Source organism: Bos indicus x Bos taurus, chromosome 7 (genome assembly GCF_003369695.1).
Source record: "Bos indicus x Bos taurus breed Angus x Brahman F1 hybrid chromosome 7, Bos_hybrid_MaternalHap_v2.0, whole genome shotgun sequence".
NCBI classification, from domain to species: Eukaryota; Metazoa; Chordata; class Mammalia; order Artiodactyla; family Bovidae; genus Bos; species Bos indicus x Bos taurus.
In genome coordinates this window covers 29,289,894-29,298,702 of record NC_040082.1, presented here as the reverse complement: position 1 = coordinate 29,298,702, position 8,809 = coordinate 29,289,894, and the positions used below count along the sequence as shown (strand labels likewise).

Sequence of the window (8,809 nt, the reverse complement as noted above, 5' to 3'; positions counted from 1 at the left end):
GCCTAGCAGGCTATAGTCCAGGGAGTCACAGAGTTGAACACCACTGAGTACACACACACACCCCTTCTTCCCAGGACCTGCTCAGTGGAGGCTCCTGGACACCACTGCCACTGCTTGACAGTTTGCTGGACTCCAGGGTCTGCTTTCAAATATGGAGTCAGCTTTGTATCTCTGGAATAGCCCCACTTGGCCATGGGGTTTAATTCTTTTTACATGTTGCTGAATTCTCTTTGCTAGTATTCTGTTAAGGATTTTTACATTTACAATTTTGAGAGAAATTAATCTGTTTTCTTTTCTTTACTGTCTTTGGTTTTGGTGTCAGGTTCATAAAATGAACTGGGAGGTGTTCCCTCTGTATTCTAGAAGAAATTCTTGTTCAAACATCTGTTAGAATTCTGCAGTGAAGCCATCTGAGCCACTCATAACATGCTATATAGCCCTATGAAGTATTATATTATTATTAATATATTATATTTTTATTATATAATGGGTGTTATTATATTAATAATTACCATTTTGTAGATGAGGAAACTGAAGCAACTTGCCCAAGATCACACAACTAGGAAATAGTAAAGCCAGGATTCAAACCCAGTAGTCTTGCTGCTGTCTCAACTAGGCTGAGAAAGTGACCAATGGGGTCCAATGCAGTTCAGTCGCTCAGTCGTGTCCAACTCTTTGTGACCCCATGGACTGCAGCACACCATGCTTCCCTGTCCATCACCAACTCCCGGAGCTTACTCAAACTCATGGCCATTGAGTTGGTGATGTCATCCAACCATCTCATCGTCTGTCGTCTCCTCCTCCTCCTGCCTTCAATCTTTCCTAGTATCAGGGTCCTTTCCAACGAGTCAGTTCTTCACATCAGGTAGTCAAAGTATTGGAGTTGCAGCTTCAGCATCAGTCCTTTCAGTGAATATTCAGACTGATTTCCTTCAGGATTGACAGGTTGGATCAATTAGGAAATGAGAGGTGACAGTTCACCTAGATCTGTCTAACTTCAAAGGCCATGCTTCTTCTAGTCCAAGCTACTTTCGTTCACTCATTCATTCAATCAGTACATATTTATTGAGTGCCTACTGTGTCCCAGGGACTGTTCGGGGCATGGGATAAATGAATGATGAATGAAATAGATTTAGTCCCCAACTTTATAGAGTTCATTGCTTAATAAATAACATGAGAAAGTGCTACAAAAATGTAATTCATTCTAAGAAGTATGAAACGATGATAAACATGTATGGAAACTAGCTGATGGCTGTGGGAAACTCCTCAGATTATATCTTGCAACTGACCATTTACTAAACTTGAAGGTCACTCCTGATTTGTGTTTGTAAACAATCACAGACCTTCAGAACAGTGGAAGTACCATACAAAGATGTGCTTGTTGCCGTCCAAGTGTCCTGCTCCTAGGCCCTTACTGTGGACAGAGCTATGAAGTATGTGTGTTTTTCTGTCTATGGTGGGTTGAATGATGGTCCTCCCCAAAGACCGTGTCATACTCACTAGAATGGCTCCCCATGGGCCCATCCGCAATGGGTCTAGATGTGGCTGTCACTCTGTAGTGAGTGGGAGAGGGCAGGGGCCGACCCCCATTGAGCTCAGAGCTCACCTTCCAGGACCAAACGCATCTTTAACCACGAGGAGTCATCAGCCAGGGCTTGGTGACTGGAGCAGTGCTGGAAGGCTAAAACCTACCTATTTCATTTAGGAAGAGGCCTGTACCTAAGCATTAGAGGCATTTCCTGGTGGTAAAATGGATATTTATCCCCTATTAGAGAGATATCCATCTGCTGAGAAAAAGCTCGAGATTAAATTTCAAGGATGAAACAAGATTTGTCCTGACAGGTACATAGATCCTCAAAGACTATGTAATAACCTCTCATAAAACAGTCAGAAATTATTTTTTATGGCAGTTCCCCACTTTGTATAGAGCCTTTATGATTTGTGCTTAATAATATACTGCCTTAAAATTTAGAATTGTTTAATACCAGCATGTCTTTTCTCTCTAAGGAGATTCATGCATCAGCTATTTCATTAAACATATTGTTTTAAATGTATAATATTGACCAGACACTGGGCTAAGCATAGGTAAGGCCCCCATTCTCAAGGAACTCTGTCTGGTATTTAAATCAGTAATGTGGTGTGGAAAAGGCGCATCATAAGATACTGTACACAGTGCATGAGGACATCGAGAGGGGAGGCTCTCCTCCACGTGGCCATCCCCAGAAAGTCCTCATTGCTCTGTCAAGCAAGCAGCAGGACCTAAGCATCCTGAGCAAAGGAGAATGCTTTTGGTGCTCCCAGAATTGGCTAAATATGTTGAACCAGGCTTGACAGTGGACAGGTACAAAGACTTTGCTGCAAGGTTGGGACATATGGCCCTGCCTCTGCTGCTTCCTTCCTTGTGGACCTTGGTTAAGCTCTAAAGTCTCAGGAGAGAGCATCTATCTGACTAAGCTTAATTCATGTCTTCTCATGGCCCTAGGACTGGGGAAGAGAAGAGCACAGTTTCAGTAGAGATTGAGACAGGTACCTGGAATTACTTTCTCTTGAAGATTAAACAGAAGAAGTTATTTCCCCAAAAGAAATTGATCTCTGATTTGGAATGGAGAATGGAAGCTAGATGAATTTTTAGAATTATCAGTGACTTGTACAAAGGCATTCAAGCATTGGGAAGACATAGGGAAAGGCAAGTTCTTGATAGTGTTGATCAGCAGCTGGATCAAGCCTCACCTGAAACCAACATACTTTGGAACTTTCTAATTTCATGACCAGATAAGTCTTTTCTATGGCCTCTTCTCCCCTACTTTTTTTTTTTTTTGCTTAAGACAAAACAAACAAACAAACAAAAAAACATGTTTGAGTTTGGGTATCTGTCATGTGTAACCAAAAGATTTCTAACCAATACATACCCACTCCCCATTGTTCTTACACAATTGCTGGTAGTTTTTTATTTTTCTTTTATTTCCTATGGAAATATTCATTTCTATTTTTCCAGTCTCTGAGTGACATCCATACTGTTCATTTTTAGCTCATATCAGGTGAGTGACACAACTCCATAACAACATTTTTAAGTCATTTTTCTCAAATAGGTGATATGCTTTTATTACAATGTTTGATTACAATGCTTTGTAGCATCCTAATAAAACCAAGGTAACACACATTGGAAATAATTTTTTTCTTACAGCAATTTTGAAATGTTTTTCAGCCATCCAGCTGACTGGGCTAGAGATACGAAGCCTCCACAGTCAACAGTGTGCCTTTATATCAGGCAACTGCTTGGACCCCACCAGGTCTCCCTGGTCTGAGCCCTGCCTGGGTGCTATGGGGCATACACAGCAGCATCAAAGAGATCCAGGTCAGTTCCTGTCCCTACAGGAGACCGAAAAAGTAACCTGACTTGATGTAATGCCACGTTATCCTGGGGGCTTCAGTTACTAATTAATTCACAAGAGAGTCTGCCTAGGACAGCCACTCTAATTATTCCAATTTTTAAATGAGGAAAATAAGGTCAGAAATTTACCCTGCATTGTCCACCTAGTTCGGTTCAGTTGCTCAGTCGTGTCTGACTCTTTGGGACCCCGTGGACTGCAGCTCTCCAGGTTTCCCTGTCCATCACCAACTCCTGGAGCTTGCTCAAACTCATGTCCGTCGAGTCGGTGATGCCATCCAACCATCTCATCCTCTGTCATCCCCTTCTCCTGCCTTCAATCTTTCCCAGCATCAGTGTATTTTTCATTGAGTCAGTTCTTTGCATCAGGTGGCCAAAGTATTGGCATTTCAGATTCAGCATCAGTCCTTCCAATGAATATTCAGGGCTGATTTCCTTTAGGATTGACTGGTTGGATCTCCTTGAAGTCCAAGGGACTCTCAAGAGTCTTCTCCAACAGCACAGTTCAAAAGCATCAATTCTTCAGCACTCAGCTTTCTTTATGGTCCAGCCTAATCCGTAATCAAGTTGTCCATCTAATCAGTAATCGAATCTGAATTGCTAAGTAACTCTGCCTCTTGAGTCACTCATTCAAGGTACTGCAATCCTTGCCATTTACCATGTTATTTTAATGTATTAAACAATTTCCTAATACTTACCATTTAGCATTTGAAAAGAAAACAATGTCCCATAATGTAGATACTGACATCTCTTGGATTTTTCATTTAGGATCTTTTTCTCTTGATTTTATCACATGCAGAGAAAACAGAAGAGAGAATTAAATTTTTGTTAGAAGGCAGTAATTCATAGGTCAGAAAAATCTTGGTTTACAGATTGGAACTAATGAAGACAAATGTTTTAATAAATCTTAGAATGTATTTCCTACCTGTTGGAATTACAACTGTCTTGCATATTCTCTCCTCTATGGAATCACATATGTAGCCTGGGGTATCTAAGGGACATAAACATAGGCCATCATTTCCTTACTTTTTTATTCTTGTCACTTGAATTAGGTCAGTAGAAGTTTGGAGGCAAAAGACATAATCAATTAATCTTTCAAAATCCTAATATGAATGGGAGTAGGTAGCCAAGTGGGTCCCTCAGCAAATGTTGAGAGCTTATCCCTGCTAGAGCTTACATTCTGGTAAGGGGAGGCAGACGCTGATAAATGTGTGTGTGTGTGTGTGTGAGACACTTTGGAGAAAAAACAGGAGAGGGTAAGAGGTAGGTGGGCATGGTTGCAACTTTACACAGAGTGATCAGGAAAGGCTTCCCTGAGACCCTGACAGTTGAGCAAAAGTCAGAAGGAAGTGACTGAAGAGCCATGAGGCCTCTCTGGGGGAGCAGGTTGTCTTTAGGAGTGCTCCCTGATGTCCCTGTCCTCCTTCTTCTGTTCATGTGGGGAGACTGCATCTCGTATTTCCTGGAGTATGAACTGATTTCACCAGTGAGACATAAGTAGCAATGAAGGGTGTTAAGAGTCAGGGCATGACTTGTCATGTTCCCTTCTCTTCAGACAGTGAGTCCACATAGAAGAGTCCCCTGAGGATGCATCTGGATCGGGACATCATGGGCCAGAGCCAGCAGCTAACCCAGAGACTCTGCTGCTGTAACTCTGAAATGTGAGAGTTGTTTGTCACTGTGGCATTCCCTGGGTTGTTCCGACTAATGCAGCAGTGTTCTGGATGAAGGAACAGCAGTGCCAAGGCCCTTCGCTATGAGTGTGCCTGGCATGTCTGAGGAACAGTGCAGAGGCTGTGTGGAGCAGATTGGGCAGGAGAGTCCTGAGATGATATCAGAAAGGTGATGAAGGGTGAGACAGGTTGTGCAGGGCCTTCAAAGCCATTGTAAGGACTTTTGCTTTTAATCTGAGTGAAATGGGGAATTGGGGAGTTTTGAGCAGAGGAAGCGACTTCACTTTCACTTTTCACTTTCATGCATTGGAGAAGGAAATGGCAACCCACTCCAGTGTTCTTGCCTGGAGAATCCCAGGGATGGGGGAGCCTGGTGGGCTGCCGTCTATGGGGTGGCACAGAGTCGGACACAACTGAAGCGACTTAGCAGCAGCAGCAGCAGAGCAGAGGAAAGATAAGATTTGCATTGCGTTTCAAAAGGATCATTCTAATCATTCTGTTGAGAATAGATTGCAGGGGGCAAAGTGCAAGAAGTGGAGTAAGGAGATCACTGGAGGTCATGGTGTGCTTTCCTGATGGAACCCAAGGGCCTGGGAAACAGGGCGTGGAAGCAGGGGTGGACCCAATCACTGCCGCTTGTGCTACTTGGGAAATGTATGATTCCAGTCCTTGCAACTCACAGCTCAGGGATTTGTGAGTGTATATCTCCTGGTTCCCAAAGAGGGACACTTCTGCTGGGGGAGTCCAGCAAGCATTCCAGTCACTCCAGTCTCCTTGTGCCAAGAGACCAGCAGGAAGGAAAGATGTCACCATCCTGGCAGGGGAAACTGATCTAAAACTCCAGGAGTAGGCTGGACTTTGGGGGAAGGCAAAAATCCATTTGGCATGCAGTGATTTGGGGAGCATCTCTTGGTTCTTCCTTGCCTGGTTTTGGTGATAAATAGATCTTGCAGCAGCCATGTCCTTTGAAGGGCATGATGACCAGGATAAACAAGCTCTTCAGGAATGAGGACACTGTTCACTCACCATGTAAACCGCCTAAGCCCATAGAGGTGTGCTGCTGCTAAGGCGCTTCAGTCGTGTCCGACTCTGTGTGACCCCATAGACGGTAGCCCACCAGGCTCCCCCGTCCCTGGAATTCTCCAGGCAAGAACACTGGAGTGGGCTGCCATCTCCTTCTCCAAGGCATGAAAGTGAAAAGTGAAAGTGAAGTCGCTCAGTCGTGTCCGACTCTTAGCGACACCATGGACTGCAGCCCACCAGGCTCCTCCGTCCGTGGGATTTTCCAGGCAAGGGTACTGGAGTGGGGTGCACTGCCTTCTCCGTAGAGGTGTAGCCAGGGGTAATCTAGAATGGGTAATTGAAGAGGGTGATTATTAGCATCATCACAAACTGAAACCAGCTGCAGTAGCGGGGTACAGTTTGTCTCATAAATTTTCTCTTGTGAGTTTTTTCCAGGAAAAGAGACCAGCTAGAAACTTGGAGCAGCTATTCCAAGGTCATCAGATTTTCTGTACAAAGCAAGCAGATCTGAGCAGGCAAGGGGCGGATTTCAGTGAATTTTGTGGTGTGCTGCACACAATACCCCCTGCAGGACCCAAACATTCATTCTCCAAGTTACCAAGAGTGTCCCCATTCTTGGATGACACCTGGGCACCTTTCCAGGTATTGCCCTTTGTGGACGGGAACTGCCAGGATTTTATTTATGTTCCCTCCCCAAGGGGGAGTCATTTTTGCTGACTGGCTTACTTGCGGGCTATAAGGACCTGGCCTGTTGCCTCAGTCTGGGACATCTCTGAAGAGCATGCCTGGTTTAGAATCTGTGTGATTGGCTGAGGTCTCTGTTGTACTTACATCAGAGTTCAACTGCATCTGCCCAGTCTGCTTCTTTCCTTTCTAGGGTAGACAGAATAATGAATGGCTTCCCCCAGGTGTCTAACCCTACTTCCCAGAAGTCATAAATGTGTTACCTTACATGGCAAAAGGAATTTGCAGGTGTCATTAAGTTAGAGATGTGGAGATGGAGAGATTATCCTTGGTGGACAAGGGTCCTTCTAAGAGAGAATCAGGATTTCAGAGAAAAGAGAAGATGCTATGCTGCTGGTTTTGAAGATGGAGAAAGGGGCCACAAGCCAAAGAATGGAGGTGGCCTCTAGGAGATGAGAAAGTCAAGAAAACAGATTCTCCTCCAGAACTTCAGAAAGAAGGCAGCCCTGCTGACTGATTTTGGACTTTGATCTCTAAAACTATTAAACGATAAATTGTGCTGAGTTAAGCCTTGTTTGTATTATTTTGTTTGTTTGCTTTTTACAGGAACAATAGGAAACACACAATACCTTATAGGTACTATGTGGGATAAACACTCCCCAGTAAACTTTGAACATGCAAACCTTTGCACGGAGTCTGTTCCCCAGGGAATCTGGCTTATGCTATACAACCTGTGGGCAGATTTTTATTAGGAAAAGAATCCTGCGGGCGATCAAATCAATCTAGTGGCCAAGAGTTTTAGTTTCCACCTGAATTGGACAATAATCTACACGTGATCTTCCCAGGTGGCTCAATGTTAAAAAAAATTTGCCTGCCAATGCAGGAGAAGGGAGTGGCATCCCACTCCAGTACTCTTGCCTGAAAAATCCCATGGATGGAGAAGCCTGGTAGGCTGCAGTCCATGGGGTCGCTAAGAGTCGGACACGACTGAGCGACTTCACTTTCACTTTTCACTTTCATGCATTGGAGAAGGAAATGGCAACCCGATCCAGTGTTCTTGCCTGGAGAATCCCAGGGACGGGGGAGCCTGGTGGGCTGCCGTCTATGGGGTGGCACAGAGTCAGACACGACTGAAGTGACTTAGCAGCAGCAGCAGCAGCAGAAGACGTGGATTTGATCCTTGGGTCAGGAAGACCCCCTGGAGAAGGAAATGGCAACCCACTCCAGTAGTCTTGCCTGGGAAATCCCATGGCCAGAAGAGCCTGGTGGGCTACAGTCCACGGGGTCGCAAAAGAGTCAGACATGACTGAGCAACTAAACAATGAAGTCCACAGATAAACTGGTCCCAGACTCTCCAGCAGTTTTCATCATCTCAAGGCTTTTTGGAGTTAGAAAGTCCTTGGATGCACTTTGTTTTAGATCTAAGATTAGAGGTAAAGTAATTGTGCAAGGACGTTGGAATAATTTACATCTTTCCTCCTGTTATAGGGGGAAATCTTTCTGTGACCAGAGGTTGCTTATGTTACTATGGATCATTTTTTGCTCCTGGAAAGTCTCACCGTCTCCATGGGGGCAGCTACAGACAGCCTGCAACCTGCTGAAGACTGTGGCAGTTTAGAAACTTGCTTGCAATTTCTTGACACTCGTCCCATTGAAAGATTGGGTCTGTGTCCACCCCCTTTCAATTGAGGTTGGCTTGTGACCACCTCCTAGGCTTCGCAGGTGGCGCTAGTGGGAAAGAACACACCTGCCAGTGCAGGTAGATGTAAGAGACGTGGGTTCCATTCTTAAGTCGGGCAGAGCCCTGGAGGAGGGCATGGCAACCCACTCTAGTATCCTTGTCTGGGGAATTCCATGGACAGAGGAGCCTGGCCGGCTGCCGTCTATAGCGTCACACAGAGTTGGACACGACTGAAACAAATTAGCACGCATGCACATGACCACCTCTTAAAACAGAGTGTGCTTTGCTCGGAGTCTGTTCCCCAGGGAATCTGGCTTATGCTATACAACCTGTGTTAAAATTGAAATCAAATGGAGACCA

General features: G+C 44.8%; 1 long non-coding RNA gene across 1 annotated transcript; it reads left to right on the top strand.

The window, feature by feature from the left end:
* Positions 1–878: 878 nt before the first annotated feature.
* LOC113895041 lies at positions 879–7,328 on the top strand. Its single transcript, XR_003511745.1, has 3 exons — positions 879–3,355; positions 4,944–5,049; positions 6,520–7,328. It is a non-coding gene; the product is annotated as an uncharacterized LOC113895041 (long non-coding RNA).
* Positions 7,329–8,809: the final 1,481 nt, after the last annotated feature.